Source organism: Microcaecilia unicolor, chromosome 8, assembly GCF_901765095.1.
Source record: "Microcaecilia unicolor chromosome 8, aMicUni1.1, whole genome shotgun sequence".
Lineage (NCBI taxonomy): Eukaryota > Metazoa > Chordata > Amphibia > Gymnophiona > Siphonopidae > Microcaecilia > Microcaecilia unicolor.
Window position 1 is genome coordinate 229,872,881 of NC_044038.1, and position 19,787 is coordinate 229,892,667.

The 19,787-nt window shown below is 47.6% G+C and overlaps 1 long non-coding RNA gene across 1 annotated transcript in view; it reads left to right on the plus strand.

Annotated features, from left to right (window-relative positions):
• LOC115475497 overlaps positions 1–19,787 on the plus strand; it is a 20,663-nt gene continuing 876 nt past the window's right edge. The window contains exons 1-2 of the long non-coding RNA XR_003943050.1: positions 1–621; positions 19,602–19,727. This is a non-coding gene — a long non-coding RNA (uncharacterized LOC115475497). The remainder of the gene's footprint in view (positions 622–19,601; positions 19,728–19,787) is intronic.

Here is a 19,787-nt window from a genome sequence, read left to right on the forward strand (position 1 = left end):
TTTCACCTCAGCAATACTGAAGAAACTTCACATATCATCATTTTGTGGCGTCAGTATGGCCAAGACTGTGGACAGTTGGAGAGGAGAAAATCATACAGTGGGGAAGGAGCTGGTGGAGAAAGCTAACCCATTAACTATCTGAGGCTAGAAGATAGTGCCTGTGAGGGTTATGCTACAATTGGGAACAAAGCAAGGATTTACTGCACTGTGGTATTCTGGATTAAGATTGAACTGTGTTGAGAAGGTGAATGTGAAAACCTGAACTGAATCTTTCATTGTTGGTGATGAAACTAAGTGAAGAATAAAGGCTGTATTGAAGAAAAGGGTTTTGAGAAAATAAAAACCTGTGTTTTCAAGAAACTATGAGAATGCTGAGTTTTTGTGTGACACTGCCGTGAGCAGGAAATAGGCTCAGGCCAGCCGGAGAGCAGCCAGACCGGGACCAGTGCCTGACAGAGGAGAGGTGGTTTGGATCCCATACCTTAGAGGGAAACAGCTAAGGCTAAGCAGGGTAAGCCCTAGCCTCCACGTGGAAGGAGGACCCTGGTTACATATGGTGGCAGTGGTGGGATTGATTGGACAACCCGCCAGTAAAAGAAGCACATACCTTTCCATGTTCTGGTAAGCATATACAGAACCCGGGGAAGGATTGTGTGTGGGTTTTTTTTAAAATTTCTTTATTTATATTTCATATTAAAATCCAAGAAGATATCTTGTACAGAAAAAAGAAGATTATATTCACAATAATAGTAAGCAAACAAAAAAAAATACTGGTAACAGTTCACAATCCTCTTATGTTAGTCCACAAGTAAGAGAGAGAAATAAGGCATGATATAAAGTAATAATAGTATTTAAACTCTATCCAGAGGCCTGAAGAGGAGGTACACAGGATTATAATCTTGTTAACTAAGGAGTCGATGTCGGGACTGTTTCTGAATTTAAGTGTGGGGTAATTACTTTCTTAGATTCTAAGAATGAGTTTAAATGCAGAGGATCAAAGAAAATATATTTTACTGAATTCAGCTTCACTACACATTTGCAGGGAAACTTCAACCAAAATAAACCTCCCATCTGAAACACAGTGGGACGTAATTTAAGGAAATTTTGACGTCTCTTTTGTGTTACTTTGGAAACGTCTGGGTATATTCATACTTGGAAATTCAAAAAAGTTTCTTTCCTATGTCTGAAAAATTGTTTTAACACCCAGTCTCTGTCTGGTTGCAGAACAAATGTTACAATAAGAGATCGTGGTTCCAAACCCAAATTATCAGCTTCTATTATTTGTGAAAGATTCAAAGTCTCAATTACTGGTTCAATTCCTTCAGATTCAAGTTGTCCATCTATAATTGATCTTTTATATGGCTGTAAATAGTAGATGTTAGATATTGGTGGACAAGCCTGTTCTGGAATTTTTAAGATATCAAACATATACTTTTTAAAAGTCAGCAAAGATGCCAGCATTTCTTGTCTAGGAAAATTTATCACTCGTAGGATCTTTGATCTTTGTTGGTTTTCTACGTTTTCCACTTTAGTCTGTAGCCATTTATTTTCTTTTATAATATCTACTTGTATCTGCTGAGATATTTTAATGTCTTTAACATTTTCTTCAGTTTTTCTTCTATAGCTTTAATTTGTTTCTCAATTTTAAAAATGGCTTCATTTGGAGCTTGTATTTTCTGGGATAGGAATGACAGTTTCTGAGAAAAAGACGTTTCCAAAGTCAAAAGTGCTTCCCATATTGTTTCGAGAGTAATGGTTGAGGGTTTAGGCAAAAGAGAAGACTTACTGAGTGTTGCTGAAGAATACTCAGGAGCTTCGAAAGTTTTCTTCTCCAACTCGTTAGATTTTCTTTCAGAGACGCCGTCGCCATGCTGGTCACTGCCCTTCTCCATTGGGGCAATCTGTGATCGATTGCAGGAGTCTGACCCGGCTGCAGCAACTACTTCCACCTCTTCGGGAGGTGTAGAAATCTGCACATATGCTTCCTGCACGAACGCTGGCATTGGCGGCGAATACCTCAGCTCGGGGCTGAGTGTGGTGTTTACTTCTTCTTGTGGAAATGTTTCTCCTTTCTCCGTTTCTACAATCAGCGAAGAATCACATCCTCCCTGAATTCCTGGCACAACAAAGCGATCCATAGCCCCGATTAAAGGTGAGGAAGACGCCGCAGGGCTTGGCCTTTGCCTTCCTCTCCATTTAGGCATTTCTTTAATTAAGTATAGAAAAGGTAATAAGACGGGCTTAGGAGCTGCTTCGTCTTCCTCCATTCAGGTCACCATCTTGGATCTCTCGCATCGGATTGTGTGTGGGTAACCGGAAGGGGGGTTTCTCTGGAGGACCTAAGCTGTTGGAAAGCCACACTTGGAGGTTGTTGTTTTTTCAATCCTTCTTTTAAGGGCTACTGGACGGAGAGAGAGCATGGATCCTAAGGAGCTGCTGTCATTTATGGCCCACCAAATCCAAAAGCAGCAAGAAATGGCTCAGAAACTTATGGAGGATTCGTTGGCAGCCTCTCGAGCTCAACAACAGCCCCTTTTGGACTTGGTTCAGGAGATGATGCATACGGGACAGATGCAGAGATGAGGGGGTACTCTATCAGAGGAAGCGGGAGTCAGAGGCTCTCGTGGACCCGGAAAACCTGGGAATGTAAATTGGCTATCCTGGGGTAAGCTGGCAGAGAACGTTGATATTGAGAATTACCTGGGAACTTTTAAACGAGTGGCTCTAGCCGCAGCCTGGCCACAGGAGCAGTGGACAATCCGGCTGGCTCCGGCACTGTCAGGAGAAGACCTAGTGGCTTTTCGGAGCCTATCCCCGGGAGAAGTAGCAGACTATCCAGCTTATAATCAAAACTTTTCGCCGGCGATCTTCCGACACAAATTGGGAGATCACCGGCGATTTCGCAAAAGCGGCGAAAAGCGTATAATTGAAAGCTGGCTTTTTAACAGCATCGCCACTTTCCCTTCGCATCGCCAATGAAAGTTCAAGGGGGTGTGTCACTGGTGAAGCGAAGGCGGGACATGGGCGGGCATGGGCGTGGCTACCAGATGGCCGGCTTTCGTGAATAATGTAGAAATTAAACCCGGCGATAATCAGCATTTCGCCGGGTTTACTTGGTCCTTCCATTTTCACGACCAAGCCTCAAAAAGATGCCCCAACTGACCAGATGACCACTGGAGGGAATAGGGAATGACCTCCCTGTACTCCCCCAGTGGTCACCAAACCCCTCCCACACAAAAAAGAAAAAGAAACACCTTTTGTGCCAGCCTGTATTCCAGCCTCAAATGTCATACCCAGCACCCTGACAGCAGTATGCAGGTCCTAGAACAGTGTTTGGTGGGTGCAGTGCACTTCAGGCAGGCGGACCCAGGCCCATTCTCCCCCTACCTGTTACACTTGTAGTGGTAAATGTGAGCCCTCTAACTCCCCCCCAAATAACTGTACCCACATGTAGGTGCCCCCCTTCGCCCCCCATCATCCCTAAGGGCTATTGTAGTGGTGCATAGTTGTAAGGAGTGGGTTTGGGGGGGATTTGGGGAGCTCAGCACACAAGATAAGGGAGCTATGTACCTGGGAGCAATTTATGAAGGCCACTGCAGTGCCCCCTAGGGTGCCCGGTTGATGTCCTGGCATGTGAAGGGGACCAGTGCACTACAAATGCTGGCTCCTCCCATGGCCAAATGCCTTGGATTTCGCCGGGTTTGAGATCGCTGGCAGTTTTTTCCATTATCGCGGTAAAACACACCCGGCGATGTCAAACCCATCGAAATCCAAGGCATTTCGTCGGGCCAAACCGTATTATCGAAAAAAAAAAGATATCCGACCATCTTTTTTAATAATACTGTTCTGGCCAGCTGTTGCGCCGCCGCTAGAATAGATCGCCAGCAATCTATTTCGCCGGCGACGTTCGATTATTTCCTTCCACGCCAAGTTAATAACTGCTATTTTGGACCGATATGGTGTAAACAGACAAACTTATCGTTGTCAATTCCAAAGCTGGAGGTAGTCTGAGGGGGACACCCCGAAGGCCCTGTCGCAGAAGCTTATGGACTTTGCTACAAAATGGTTGGAGCCCGACAAGAGGTCAGTGGCTCAACTTATGCAAGAACTGGTACTAGAACAGTTCCTGGAGGCTCTTCCTGAGGTGATAAAGGTGAATTTGGTGAGGAAAGGGTATGAGACTCTAGAAGAAGCTATCAAATGGATGGAGTGTTTTCTGGAGTCACAGTATTCAGGGGGTCAAGAGGTGGTCTCGCAGTGGTCTAGGGTTAAAGCTCCCAGAGGTTCCCTGTTGAGTAAAGAGAGGTGGGTTGGGGAGGAAAGAATATGTTACCGCTGCGGGCGACAGGGGCATTGTTGGAAGGGATTGTATGACTAAGTTAGGCCTAACTTCTCACTCCTCCTCACAAAAAGGACCACGGTTCACCAAGTGGGTGGAGATTAGGGGTGCCCCGGTGGAAGGGCTGTTGGACTCTGGGGTGGATCAAACTATGTGCTCCCAAGCTCTGTGGGATCAGATTGAGAGGAAGAAAGGGAGAAAGGTAAAAGGGGGTGACCTGTCAGTGTCCATTCAATGCATACATGGAGCCACTTCCCAATACCCGGTCAGGCAGGTGGAGATCAAGCGTCAGGCTGGGATCCATCGGGTTTTGGTGGCGGTGCTTCTGCAGCTCCCACAGGATCTCATTCTGGGGCGAGACTGGGCCTCTTTCTCACAGTGCATTGGGGGATGGCAGGTGTTAGTGGCCACCCGAGCTCAAGAGAAACAGGCAGAAATCCCTGAAATGCCATTGTCACAGGTTTTTCCTTTTCACGGAGATATCCTTGGGGGTCCGGGGAAAACAAGGATGAGCTCTCAACAGAAGAAAATGGCTCAGGAGCAGAGAAGGGGGAATTTAAGGGACCTTCTAGGTCAGGGGGAGTTTCCAGGTGACCCGGGACAGTTGTTAGAGAGGTTCCCTTATTTCGCCAGGGAGTAGGAGTCTGACAAAATACTGCGATATGCCTGGGAGCGGGCAGGACGAGAGGGAGAGTTTTCCGCGCTTCATCATTGATACTACTACTACTACTACTTATCATTTCTATAGCGCTACAAGGCATACGCAGCGCTGTACACCAAACACAAAAAGACAGTCCCTGCTCAAAGAGCTTACAATCTAGATAAGACAGGCAGACAGACAGAACAATTAAGAGTAAGGGAATAAAGAGGTAGGATAAAAGGACAGGGCAAGTGAGCAGTGGTTAAGAGTCAAAAACAGTGGTAAAGAGGTGGGCTTTAAGTTTGGACTTGAAAACGGCCAAAGAGGGGGCTAGACGCACAGGCTCGGGAAATCTATTCCAGGCGTGAAGTGCAGCAAGATAAAAGGAATGGAGTCTGGAAATAGCAGTAGAGGAGAAGGGGACAGATAAGAGAGATTTGTCAACAGAACGGAGTACCCGAGGGGGGGCGTAGGGAGAGACAAGAGTGGAGAGGTACTGGGGAGCGGCAGAGTGAATGCATTTATAGGTCAGTAAGAGAAGTTTAAACTGAATGCGGAAACGGATAGGGAGCCAGTGAAGTGACTTGAGGAGAGGGCTAATGTGGGCATAGCGACTTTGGCAGAAAATGAGTCGCGCAGGGAATATCTCTTTCCTTAGTGGGCTTACAATCTGAGTTTTGTAGCTAGCACAACGGAAGGCTGAAAGGAGTCTTTTACTAAGCCACGGTAGCATTCTTGGCTCGTGGCAGAAATCAGTTGGTGGTAAACGCCAAGACGCCAAGCTAATTTCGCAACCACGGCTTAGTAAAAGACCCCCTAAGAAAGGGATTCAATAAGTGGTGCTGAAAAATTCAGCGCTAAGCAAATTCTTTAAAAGGTGTGCACCTTATAGAGAACAGCGGTTAGGGTAGATCTCGCGCCTCACTTCTGGACGCCAGACTTTACGCCTGCTGAAACCTAGTGTAAATGCTGGTGTCCATTTTTGGCGCAGTTAGGTGGTATTCTCTAATTCCACATGCAACTTTTCAGTACGCCCTGTCATACCCATGGCCACGCCCCATTTTGAGATATGCACCGTGGGAGTTAACCACTGTGCCTTCTAGTATAGCGCACATCCAGATGCGCTCGCAAGTTTTAATGAGTGCCAATTATCAATAATTGGTTGGCTATTGATGGTTCAGAGCTCATCATGTATGTTATGTATTATCATTATATTTTCCCTACCTACCTGTTATTCTTGTACATTAATTGTAACAATATGCTGAACCTCTTACTCTGATAATGGTGATGCCATTGCTATATAATGTAAGCCACATTGAGCCTGCAAATAGGTGGGAAAATGTGGGATACAAATGCAGCAAATAAATAAATAAAATTATCCAATGGGCGCACTCAATCAAGATCAGGAGGAGCTGCAGTGAGAACTGAACCCAGCTCCCCCCAGTTCTCAACACACTGTGCTATTATCCTACACCTCCACTCTATTTTTGTAATAAAAACAAGCCCATTTTCTTCACATCTCCAGGACTTTCGTCCTGGGTCGCATAAATCAGGAAACGTCTCCTGGCTATTTTTATCATGATGTAGTAGGGCTGTGTTGAAAAGAGTTCCTATATAGATAACTCACATATTATCAGCTCTCTCAGAAAAAAAAAAGAACGTTCTGATCTGTACGTGGAGTTGGATGAGCAGCCTAACTGAGCAACAGGGGTTATTGTTTAGAGTGGCTCGTGTAGGGACAGGAGCAGAACCCCAGAAACAACTGGTGATACCTCAGGGGTTTTGGGACTTAATGATATGGTTATCTCATGACCATCCCTTAGGCGGGCATAAAGAAGCTCAGAATACCTTCATACAGGTACTTAACCGATTTTATTGGCCCGGGGTGTATAAAGGGGTGGAGCAGTTTTGTAACTCTTGTGTCCAGTGTCAGAAAGTGTCCGAGCAGATCTCGGGATGGGTACCATTACGACCACTACCCCGCATAGGAACCCCAGTGACCTGCCTAGCCATGGATATGATTGGGCCTATCGTTAGATTCAGGAGAGGTTTTTTTTTATATATTCTAGTGGTAATGGATATGGCAACCCGGTATCCCTGGGCAATGCCTCTTCGTAGCACCTCAGCAAGAGTAATTGCTTCACAGCTAATTCATATATTTTGTGAGGTGGGTTTCCCAAGGGAGGTAGTTACTGATATGGAAACAAACTTCCTTTCGCATACCTTAGCTCAAGTGTGGGAGGCTTTCGGTATACATCACATCCGAACTGCTGCTTACCACCCTCAAACTAATGGTCTGGTTGAGAGATTCAACAAAATCTTAAAGCTGTTGTTAAGGAAGGGATTGGGTTCCTGCCATGAAGAATGGGACCTGTTGCTTCCTTTTCCTCTCTATGTATATAGGGAGAATGTTCAGGCCTCCCTGGGAGTCTCCCCATTTGAGTTAATGTATGGGTGACCACCCCCGAGGGGTGTTAGATGTTCTAAAGAAGCAGTGGGTACTCTCAGAAAAGGAGGACCGTGATGTGGCTAGCTATTTGGTAAAGTTGAAGGAGAGGTTACGTAGGCTGAGTGACTGTGCCCAACAGCAATTGGAGTGGAGTCAGAACTATCAGAAGGTGTATTACAATAGAAAGAGTGTAGAGAGGGTATTTGAGGTAGGAGATAAAGTATTAATATTGGTACCAGATTCTCCCTATAAATTCACAAGTAACTGGAGGGGTCTAGCTACGATAGAGAGAAAGCTGGGGCCCATAACCTACATGGTGAAAAATGAGCAAGCTAGGGAACAGACATACCATGTTAATGTTTTAAAGCCTTGGCAAGAGAGGAGAGGGTTGTGGAGCCAGGAGGTAGCAGAGTCAGAGGAAGAATTAGGCCCCCAGATTACAGAAAGTTTTGAGGCTGGGGAGCCCTAAATTGCTGCTACTCTTAGCGATGGACAGCAGAAAAAAATTCAAGAACTCTTGGCCGAATTTCGAGATGTTCTGACTCCCTGTCCAGGAGAAACGCATCTCATAATGCACAATATCATTTCAGAGCCAGGCAAAGTGGTCAAGCAAAGACCCTACTGGGTCTCACCCCCCCCAAAAAAAAAAACAGGAAGTCATTCATCAGGTTCAGGAGATGCTTGGTTTTGGGGTTATTGAGGAGTCATTCAGCCCTTGGTCAAGTTCGGTTGTACTGGTTCCCAAGTTGGATGGTACTTGGCAGTTCTGCATCGACTTCCAGCAGGTCAATGTCCTTTCCACTCCCGAAGCCTATCCGATGCCGCGTATTGAGGAGGTCCTAGACCGGTTGGGAACTGCCAAGTACCTATCCACACTAGGCTTGACCAAAGGATATTGGCAGATTCCCCTGACGGCCGAGGCCCGGCCTAAGACTGCCTTTTCAACTCCCTTTGGTCTTTTTCAGTTTAGGAGGATGCCGTTCGGCCTTAATTTGGCTGCGGCCTTGTGCCAGCGCCTCCTGGATGAGGTTCCAAGTATACGCTGCTGCATATTTAGACAATGTAATGATCCATAGTGAAGACTGGCCCTCACATGTTGTACGGGTTCGGGAGGTGCTGGGGGCTTTCTGGCGAGCAGGTTTGACATTGAATCCTCAAAAGTGCCGCTTCGGCCAAAAGAAGGTGAAGTATCTGGTATACAGGGTAGGAGATGGGCAGATAACCCCCCTGTGTAACAAAGTAGAGAGTATTCAGGAATTCCCATGCCCCAGGAACAAGAAGAAATTGAGAAGTTTCTTGGGATTAGTGGTATACTATCGACGTTTCATACCTCATTTTGCATCTAGGGCTACTCTGCTAACAAACAAGCTTAAAAAGGAGGCTCCAAATAGACTTCAATGGGATGAGAAGAGGCTAGAGGCATTCAATAGGTTAAGGCTAACCCTGTGCCAAGAACCCCTATTAAAAGCAGTTGATTTTTCCAAATCCTTTGTTCTGCGGGCTGATGCCTCAGGTGTGGGTTTGGGTGCGGTATTATCTCAGGTACATGAGAGGCAGGAACACCCTCTCATGTATCTGAGTCGAAAGTTGCTTCCGCATGAAACCCGTTACTCTTCAATATACAATAGAGAGGGAGTGTTTAGCCATCAAATGGGCTATACAGATGTGTTATTTCAATTTGGATGGGCGAATCTTTACCCTAGTGACTGATCATGCACCACTTAAATGGTTAGGGCATATGAAGAATAGCAATGCTTGACTCACTCGGTGGTATCTGGTCTTGCAGCCCTACTGGTTTCAAGTGGAGCATAGGGCAGGGAAGCTATTGACAAATGCAGATGTATTATCTCAGATTGCTATTGAAGGACAAGAGAATACTAGCAATCACTTAAGCAGGGGGGTATGTGAGGGGTCTGAAAGGAGTCTAATTCCGGTACTGCCGAAACAGGGACGGGGGAGATGTTTTCCCTTTAGATGTAATGACTCTCCTTCACTAAAGCGAATGCTACATACCTGTAGAAGGTATTCTCCGAGGACAGCAGGCTGATTGTTCTCACTGATGGGTGACGTCCGCGGCAGCCCCTCCAATCGGAATCTTCACTAGCAAAAGCCTTTGCTAGCCCTCGCGTGCCGATGCGCACCGCGCATGCGTGGCCGTCTTCCCGCCCGAAACCGGCTCGTGCCGGCCAGTCTCATATGTAGCAAGACAAAGAGAAGGGAAGACACAACTCCAAAAGGGGAGGCGGGCGGGTTTGTGAGAACAATCAGCCTGCTGTCCTCGGAGAATACCTTCTATAGGTATGTAGCATTCGCTTTCTCCGAGGACAAGCAGGCTGCTTGTTCTCACTGATGGGGTATCCCTAGCCCCCAGGCTCACTCAAAACAACAACCATGGTCAATTGGGCCTCGCAACGGCGAGGACATAACTGAGATTGACCTAAAAAATTTACCAACTAACTGAGAGTGCAGCCTGGAACAGAACAAACAGGGCCCTCGGGGGGTGGAGTTGGATCCTAAAGCCCAAACAGGTTCTGAAGCACTGACTGCCCGAACCGACTGTCGCGTCGGGTATCCTGCTGGAGGCAGTAGTGAGATGTGAATGTGTGGACAGAAGACCACGTCGCAGCTTTGCAAATCTCTTCAATGGTAGCTGACTTCAAGTGGGCTACCGACGCTGCCATGGCTCTGACATTATGAGCCGTGACATGACCCTCAAGAGCCAGCCCAGCCTGGGCGTAAGTGAAGGAAATGCAATCTGCTAGCCAATTGGATATGGTGCGTTTTCCTACAGCCACTCCCCTCCTGTTGGGATCAAAAGAAACAAACAATTGGGCGGACTGTCTGTTGGGCTGTGTCCGCTCCAAATAGAAGGCCAATGCTCTTTTGCAGTCCAATGTGTGCAGCTGACGTTCAGCAGGGCAGGAATGGGGACGGGGAAAGAATGTTGGCAAGACAATTGACTGGTTCAGATGGAACTCTGACACAACCTTTGGCAAGAACTTAGGGTGAGTGCGGAGGACTACTCTGTTATGATGAAATTTGGTGTAAGGGGCCTGGGCTACCAGGGCCTGAAGCTCACTGACTCTACGAGCTGAAGTAACTGCCACCAAGAACATGACCTTCCAGGTCAAGTACTTCAGATGGCAGGAATTCAGTGGCTCAAAAGGAGGTTTCATCAGCTGGGTGAGAACGACATTGAGATCCCATGACACTGTAGGAGGCTTGACAGGGGGCTTTGACAAAAGCAAACCTCTCATGAAGCGAACAACTAAAGGCTGTCCTGAGATCGGCTTACCTTCCACACGGTAATGGTATGCACTGATTGCACTAAGGTGAACCCTTACAGAGTTGGTCTTGAGACCAGACTCAGACAAGTGCAGAAGGTATTCAAGCAGGGTCTGTGTAGGACAAGAGCGAGGATCTAGGGCCTTGTTGACACACCAGACGGCAAACCTCCTCCACAGAAAGAAGTAACTCCTCTTAGTGGAATCTTTCCTGGAAGCAAGCAAGATGCGGGAGACACCCTCTGACAGACCCAAAGAGGCAAAGTCTACGCTCTCAACATCCAGGCCGTGAGAGCCAGGGACCGGAGGTTGGGATGCAGAAGCGCCCCTTCGTCCTGTGTGATGAGGGTCGGAAAAGACTCCAATCTCCACGGTTCTTCGGTGGACAACTCCAGAAGAAGAGGGAACCAGATCTGACGCGGCCAAAAAGGAGCAATCAGAATCATGGTGCCTCGGTCTTGCTTGAGTTTCAGCAAAGTCTTCCCCACCAGAGGTATGGGAGGATAAGCATACAGGAGACCCTCCCCCCAGTCCAGGAGGAAGGCATCCGATGCCAGTCTGCTGTGGGCCTGAAGCCTGGAACAGAACTGAGGGAGTTTGTGGTTGGCTCGAGATGCGAAGAGATCTACCAAGGGGGTGCCCCACACCTGGAAGATCTGTCGCACTACACGAGAATTGAGCGACCATTCGTGAGGTTGCATAATCCTGCTCAACCTGTCGGCCAGACTGTTGTTTACGCCTGCCAGATATGTGGCTTGGAGCACCATGCTGTGACGGCAAGCCCAGAGCCACATGCTGACGGCTTCCTGACACAGGGGGCGAGATCCGGTGCCCCCCTGCTTGTTGACGTAATACATGGCAACCTGGTTGTCTGTCTGAATTTGGATAATTTGGTGGGACAGCCGATCTCTGAAAGCCTTCAGAGCGTTCCAGATCGCTCGCAACTCCAGAAGATTGATCTGCAGATCGCGTTCCTGGAGGGACCAGCTGCCTTGGGTGTGGAGCCCATCAACATGAGCTCCCCACCCCAGGAGAGACGCATCCGTGGTCAGCACTTTTTGTGGCTGAGGAATTTGGAAAGGATGTCCCAGAGTCAAATTGGACCAAATCGTCCACCAATACAGGGATTTGAGAAAACTCGTGGACAGGTGGATCACGTCTTCTAGATCCCCAGCAGCCTGAAACCACTGGGAAGCTAGGGTCCATTGAGCAGATCTCATGTGAAGGCGGGCCATGGGAGTCACATGAACTGTGGAGGCCATGTGGCCCAGCAATCTCAACATCTGCCGAGCTGTGATCTGCTGGGACGCTCGCACCCGCGAGACGAGGGACAACAAGTTGTTGGCTCTCGTCTCTGGGAGATAGGCGCGAGCCGTCCGAGAATCCAGCAGAGCTCCTATGAATTCAAGTCTCTGCACTGGGAGAAGGTGGGACTTTGGATAATTTATCACAAACCCCAGTAGCTCCAGGAGGCGAATAGTCATCTGCATGGACTGCAGGGCTCCTGCCTCGGATGTGTTCTTCACCAGCCAATCGTCGAGATATGGGAACACGTGTACCCCCAGTCTACGAAGTGCCGCTGCTACTACAGCCAAGCACTTTGTGAACACCCTGGGCGCAGAGGCGAGCCCAAAGGGTAGCACACAGTACTGGAAGTGACGTGTGCCCAGCTGAAATCGCAGATACTGTCTGTGAGCTGGCAGTATCGGGATGTGCGTGTAGGCGTCCTTTAAGTCCAGAGAGCATAGCCAATCGTTTTCCTGAATCATGGGAAGGAGGGTGCCCAGGGAAAGCATCCTGAACTTTTCTTTTACGAGGTATTTGTTCAGGGCCCTTAGGTCTAGGATGGGACGCATCCCCCCTGTTTTCTTTTCCACAAGGAAGTACCTGGAATAGAATCCCAGCCCTTCCTGCCCGGATGGCACGGGCTCGACCGCATTGGCACTGAGAAGGGCGGAGAGTTCCTCTGCAAGTACCTGCTTGTGCTGGAAGCTGTAAGACTGAGCTCCCGGTGGACAATTTGGAGGTTTGGAGGCCAAATTGAGGGTGTATCCTTGCCGGACTATTTGGAGAACCCACTGATCGGAGGTTATGAGAGGCCACCTTTGGTGAAAAGCTTTCAACCTCCCTCCGACTGGCAGGTCGCCCGGCACTGACACTTGGATGTCGGCTATGCTCTGCTGGAGCCAGTCAAAAGCTCGTCCCTTGCTTTTGCTGGGGAGCCGAGGGGCCTTGCTGAGTCGCACGCTGCTGACGAGAGCGAGCGCGCTGGGGCTTAGCCTGGGCCACAGGCTGTCGAGAAGGAGGATTGTACCTACGCTTGCCAGAAGAGTAGGGAACAGTCTTCCTTCCCCCGAAAAATCTTCTACCTGTAGAGGTAGATGCTGAAGGCTGCCGGCGGGAGAACTTGTCGAATGCGGTATCCCGCTGGTGGAGCTGCTCTACCACCTGTTCGACTTTCTCTCCAAAAATGTTATCCGCACGGCAAGGCGAGTCCGCAATCCGCTGCTGGAGTCTGTTCTCCAGGTCGGAGGCACGCAGCCATGAGAGCCTGCGCATCACCACACCTTGAGCAGCGGCCCTGGAACCAACATCAAAGGTGTCATACACCCCTCTGGCCAGGAATTTTCTGCACGCCTTCAGCTGCCTGACCACCTCCTGAAAAGGCTTGGCTTGCTCAGGGGGGAGCGCACCCACCAAGCCCGCCAACTGCCGCACATTGTTCCGCATATGTATGCTCGTGTAGAGCTGGTAGGACTGAATTTTGGCCAAGAGCATAGAAGAATGGTAGGCCTTCCTCCCAAAGGAGTCTAAGGTTCTAGAGTCTTTGCCCGGGGGCGCCGAAGCATGCTCCCTAGAACTCTTAGCCTTCTTTAGGGCCAAATCCACAACTCCAGAGTCATGAGGCAACTGGGTGCGCATCAGCTCTGGGTCCCCATGGATCCGGTACTGGGACTCGATCTTCTTGGGAATGTGGGTTCGCCAGCAATGTCTTTTTCAGGACATGGTGCATGGGTACTGTGGACGCTTCCTTAGGCGGAGAAGGATAGTCCAGGAGCTCAAACATTTCAGCCCTGGGCTCGTCCTCCACAACCACCGGGAAGGGGATGGCCGTAGACATCTCCCGGACAAAGGAAGCGAAAGACAGACTCTCAGGAGGAGAAAGCTGCCTTTCAGGAGAGGGAGTGGGATCAGAGGGAAGACCCTCAGACTCCTCGTCAGAGAAATATCTGATGTCTTCCTCTTCCTCCCACGAGGCCTCACCCTCGGTGTCAGACACAAGCTCACAAACCTGTGTCTGCAACCGCGCCCGGCTCGACTCCGTGGAGACACGTCCATGATGGGGGCGTCGAAAGGTAGACTCCCTCGCCCGCATCGGTGAAGCTCCCTCCGCTGACGTAGTCGGGGAGCCTTCCTGGGAGGCGATGGCAGTCGGTACCGCACGCGGCATCGACGCCGGCGACCTCACCCCGGGCGATGGACCAGCCGGCGCCAAGCTTGACGGTACCAGTGGCGCAAGCACCGCCGGTACCGGAGGGGTAGGGCGCAACAGCTCTCCCAGAATCTCTGGGAGAACGGCCCGGAGGCTCTCGTTCAGAGCGGCTGCAGAAAAGGCATGGAAGTCGATGCAGGCGTCGACGTCAGAACCTGTTCCGGGCGTGGAGGCTGTTCCGGGCTGTCCAGAGTGGAGCGCATCGACACCTCTTGGACAGAGGGTGAGCGGTCCTCTCGGTGCCGATGCCTGCTGGGTGCCGACTCCCTCGGCAACCCAGAGCTCTCGGTGCCGACACGGGAAGGAGACCGGTGTCGATGCTTCTTAGATTTTTTGCGAAGCACGTCACCGGCGCTTCCCGGCACCGACGAGGAGGACGTAGAATCCAGCCGTCTCTTCCTCGGGGCCGAGACCGAAGAGAGTCGATCTCGGGGGGGCTGTACCGCAGGAGCCCTCAGGGTAGGGGGAGACCCACCCGAAGGCTCACCGCCACCAGCAGGGGAATGGACAGCCCTCACCTGCACTCCAGACGAAGCACCACCGTCCGACGACATCAGCAGACGAGGTCCCGGTACCACCGACGTCGATACAGTCGTCCGATGTCTCAGCGCCGATGCAGAGGGTCGATGCCTCGATGCACTGGCGGCCGAGGATGAAGGTCTGGACGCTGAAGACGTCGATGCACTCGATACCCCCGGTGCCGATGCCGACGAAGAGCCCGAGAACAAAAAGTTCCACTGGGCTAACCTCGCTACCTGAGTCCGCTTCTGTAAAAGGGAACACAGACTACAGGCCTGAGGGCGGTGCTCGGCCCCCAGACACCGAAGACACGAAGCGTGCCTGTCAGTGAGCGAGATTACCCGGCGCGCGAGGGCTAGCAAAGGCTTCCGATTGGAGGGGCTGAGGCGGACATCACCCATCAGTGAGAACAAGCAGCCTGCTTGTCCTCGGAGAATTCCTTCTAGACAAAAGGTTCGCCTTCTAGTGGCCAAAACGCCAGTGAAACCACTAGTTAGGGGAAGAAACTACCATCCCCAGAAACCACTGGGAGACCAGCAGGACTCACTTTAATATACAGTATGGGCAGTGTATCCACTTGGGTAATCTAATACTGAAAACACTGGAAAACAGCCAAACACAATCTCAAAGGACTCTCAGGAAATGGAGGGAGGAGTGAATGATTGGGAAATGAGTTCTGATCAAGGGAATGAGCAGGAGCTGGGGGAACCATGGACGGAAGAAGACATGGAATAGGATAAAGAGGAAGTAGGGGAAGAGGGGGAGGAGAAGTGCATGGAGGTCTCAGGTCTTTCGACTCCTAACCATGACTCTCTTACTCAGTACCCTCACTTTTGCCCTATCCTTTATCCTCACCTCTTTATTCCCCTACCCTTAATTGTTCTGTCTGTCTCATGTCTTATCTAGATTGTAAGCTCTTTGAGCAGGGACTGTCTTTTTGTGTATGGTGTGCAGCGCTGCGTATGCCTTGTAGCGCTATAGAAATGATAAGTAGTAGTACTAGTAGTAGTAGTAGTCTTGCTCAGACTCCAGCAGGAAAGGTAAAGGGTTTTGTGGCGTCAGTATGGCCTAAACTGTGGTCAGTTGGAGAGGAGAAAATCATACAGTGGGGAAGGAGCTGGTGGAGAAAGCTAACCCATTAACTATCTGAGATTAGAAGATAGCGCCTGTGAGGGTTATGCTACAATTGGGAACAAAGCAAGGATTTACTGCTTTGTGGTATTCTGAATTAAGATTGAACTGTGTTGAGAAGGTGAATGTGAAAACCTGAACTGAATCTTTCATTGTTGGTGATGAAACTAAGTGAAGACGAAGGCTGCATTGAAGAAAAGGGGTTTGAGAAAATAAAAACCTATGTTTTCAAGAAACTATGAGAATGCTGAGTTTTTGTGTGTCCCTGCCGTGAGCAGGAAAAAGGCTCAGGCCAGCCGGAGAGCAGCCAGACCGGGACGAGTGCCTGACAGAGGAGAGGTGGTTTGGATCCCATACCTTGGATGGAGACAGTTAAAACTAAGCAGGGCTAGTCCTGGCCCCCTCGTGGAAGGAGGACCATGGTTACACTGTTTATATAGTTTTTAATATATATCATTTATAATCATTTGTTTGTTATGTAAGCTACATTGAACCTGTGTTACTCTTGAGCTAATGTGGGGTAAAAATGTCACAAATAAATAAATACGTAATTGAGAATTATTTTGCATTGACGTAGCCTGCAAAGTTAAGTTTTTATTTGCACAGACTTTCCTGAGTACACTATCCTCACTATTTATATTGGGTGAATCTGAACCTGAGCAATCCAGGCCATTCTTTTTCAATCTTCCTGTTTTCATCAGTCTTGTTAAAATATAAAACGCTGCATTCATGAAAAACATATGTTTGATCAGCTATGCTGTACAGTGATTGAGCAAATACAGGATAACGGTAGACGAGGTGATATTTCCAGGGTTTTACACCAAAAAGAACAAAGATGGATATATCATTTACATACAACATTTCCCAATGGTCTGAATGGCCCAATGGAATGGGAAGTTTTTTTACTAACATTTTAATTGATTGAGGATTAAACACCTTTAATTGATTGTCTCGAGATCAGACTTTGCAGGAAGTGACGTCAATTCATTAAAATGTGCACCCGTCGGAGTGTCTTTATAAGCATTCACCATTTTGACTTGTTTTGTATGCAATATGGAAGATAAATGTTTATGCATATCCTCTCCTGATGAAGCAACGAAACAGCGAGAATTCTACAACTGTTGAGAGTGATTGAGAGTGCCTTTCTAACCATACTTCGTAGGAACATTTTGAAGCTTCTTCGCTATCATTCAAGATTCGAGATGCCCTATGGATGTGAACTATCTGCCTTTTGATTGAAGCTAAATACTTCATCTTTTGCAGTTCAGACTGTCCCGAATGATGTTCCCATGATATAGCTCCTATTGTCTTGATTATTATCTTTCCGATAATACATATTTAAGATATTACTTGTGCATATTGTGTAGGTATTTAATATTACACCACCCTCCGTTTTTTACTGCAGATGGACACAGTGATTACATTCTGCAGGTTTTTTCGGAGGTGGTGGTTGGCCTATGATGTAAGCCCTTATAGGTGTATCCACTGAGTTGGTACCCTAGGCTTGTGAGGCCTTTATTTAATATCTTCTAAGATATTACCTTTTACATATACACCAGTGACATATTTGTTGTTGTTTAGAGCATTTATTTACAAGTTTCTTAATTTATTGCTCTAAACAGATTTGCTAATTTTTGTTTCTTGATTAGTATCTGCCATCCTCACAGCACAGACCATAGAAGTCTGCCCAGCACTAGCCCCGCCTCCTAACCACCAGCCCTGCCCCCCCCCCCCCCCCCCCCACACACACACACCGGCTCTGCCACCCAATCTCCGCTAAACTTCTGAGGATCCCTTCCTTCTGAACAGGATTCCATTATGTTTATTTACCGCCTTTTAAAAAGGAATTCACAGTAAGAATAGATCAAACATGAGTAGTAGGCAATTAGAGAAGTAAAAATATTCAAACAATACAAAGTATGGCATGGTATACTACTTGCAATGACAACACAATATGTACTAGAACATTCCCACTGCAGGCACAGGCAGCTCCTTGTGACTCTGGGCAAGTCACTTAACCCTCTATTGCCCCAGGTACAAATAAGTACCTGTATATAATATGTAAGCCGCATTGAACCTGCTATGAGTGGGACAGCACGGGGTACAAATGTAAGAAAAATAAAAAATAATAATAATTGCTAGTGAAGGGTAAGGCAAGGTTGTAACATATAGATGAGTAAGAAAGGAAGGTGATTGATTTGAAGAAAGTTGAACGTGAGGTCAGAGAGATGGTTAAATATTATTTCAGCTAGGGTAGGAGTGGATAAACATGTCCCGCTGCAGTATGTGCAGCCCGAGTCAATCCTTGTGTGTGTGTGTGTGTGTATGAGTGAGACTAACAAGTTAGTTACTTCTTCCATTAAATTCTTGGTTGAAGAGCCAAGCTTTCACCTGCTTCCTGAAGTAGAGGTAGTCTTGTGTTTAGCGGAGCCTTTCAGGCAATGCATTCCAGAGTGTGGGAGCTACTCCGGAGAAGGCTCGCTTGCAGGTATCACATCGTGTAATGTCTTTTGGAGAGGGTGTAGTTAGTGAAAGTCCTTGGGAGGACCTTAGTGTCCTTGGCGGTGTGTGGAGGATCATCCTATTCTTCAGATACTCAGGGCTGTTTCCTTTCAGGGCTTTGAAGATCAGACATAGAGTTTTAAATTTAGCCCTGTATTGTAGTGGTAGCCAATGAAGTTTTTGCAAAAATGGTGTGATGTGGTCACGTCGCGTGCAACCTTCTATGAGTCTTGCTGCTGCATTCTGAATCAACTGGAGCTGCTGCAGGCCCTTTGTAGTCAGACCATTGTATAGTGCAAAATAACTCACTTTTGTAATTTTTCCAGTCATGTCCTTTGCGGATGGGATTTTCAAGAACTCAAAGATCTTGGTGATTGACAGAAAGGAAAGAAGATGCAGATTATTTTGCTATAAATATTTGAGTCAAACAGTTCACTGATGGCTGACTTGGCTTCAGCTATGTTGAAATGCTGTTTTAATGAATCTACTAAAACTAGAATGAAATGGAATTGTGAAATAAATCATGTTAATTTTTCTATTTATAATCCATCTCTCTATCCCTTTCAAAAGCTTCAAAATTCTTGCATCATATTATTTTCCATGATGTTGTGGAAAATTTCATATTTTTCCGGCCATTTTGTCAGTCTGCCAGTTTCTCATCATGGTACACACCCTTTCTCTGACTTTGTGTACTCATTTTCACAGGCACAGTGCTTTCTGCATGTGTAGTACTTCTCATGGTTCGTGTATCTGTGGTGCTTTCACTGCTGGCAAAGATTTTACACTGTTTCTGAAATAGTGATTTGTATTTCCTCATAGTGCACACCATTTCCACTTTGGGGTCAATTCAAGCAAGGTCACCTAAAGTTAGAAGGTGAAATTTTGTGAAGTGATTCCCGGTGTAGCAAATGTGACAAAGCACATTCAATTCCTATGGGTTTCATCACAATTATTGCATGGGAATCACTACGGGGCTTTGTAAAAGGAGCCCTAAGTGTGAATTCTATTATGGCAATAATTGACCATTAAAGAATAATAACATAATTTCTCTCTATCACTATCACAAAGAGTTTCCAGTAATGGTTTTACTCCATTACCAGTATATTCTTGAAGCTCTCTTTTCCTTGTTAATATTGTAGATGAGGTTGTTATGAAAATCTGGAACTAGCTGGCAATCCTATGATGTTAGCTTAATACAATTTTGATAGGTCCCCCCCCCCCCCCCCCACCTTTATCTCCAACAGGCTGCTGCAGTGTCCAGAAAGTAAAACCAAAGATGTTGAAAATGTGGAGTTTGGCCATTTTCTTGGGTCTGTTTGCTTTATCTGCTCCTGTGAATGGTGAATGTAAAGCGAAAAAAATGGAACATTGTAAGTATAAAAGAAAGAAAGAAAGAAAGAAAGAAAGAAAGAAAGAAAGAAAGAAAGAAA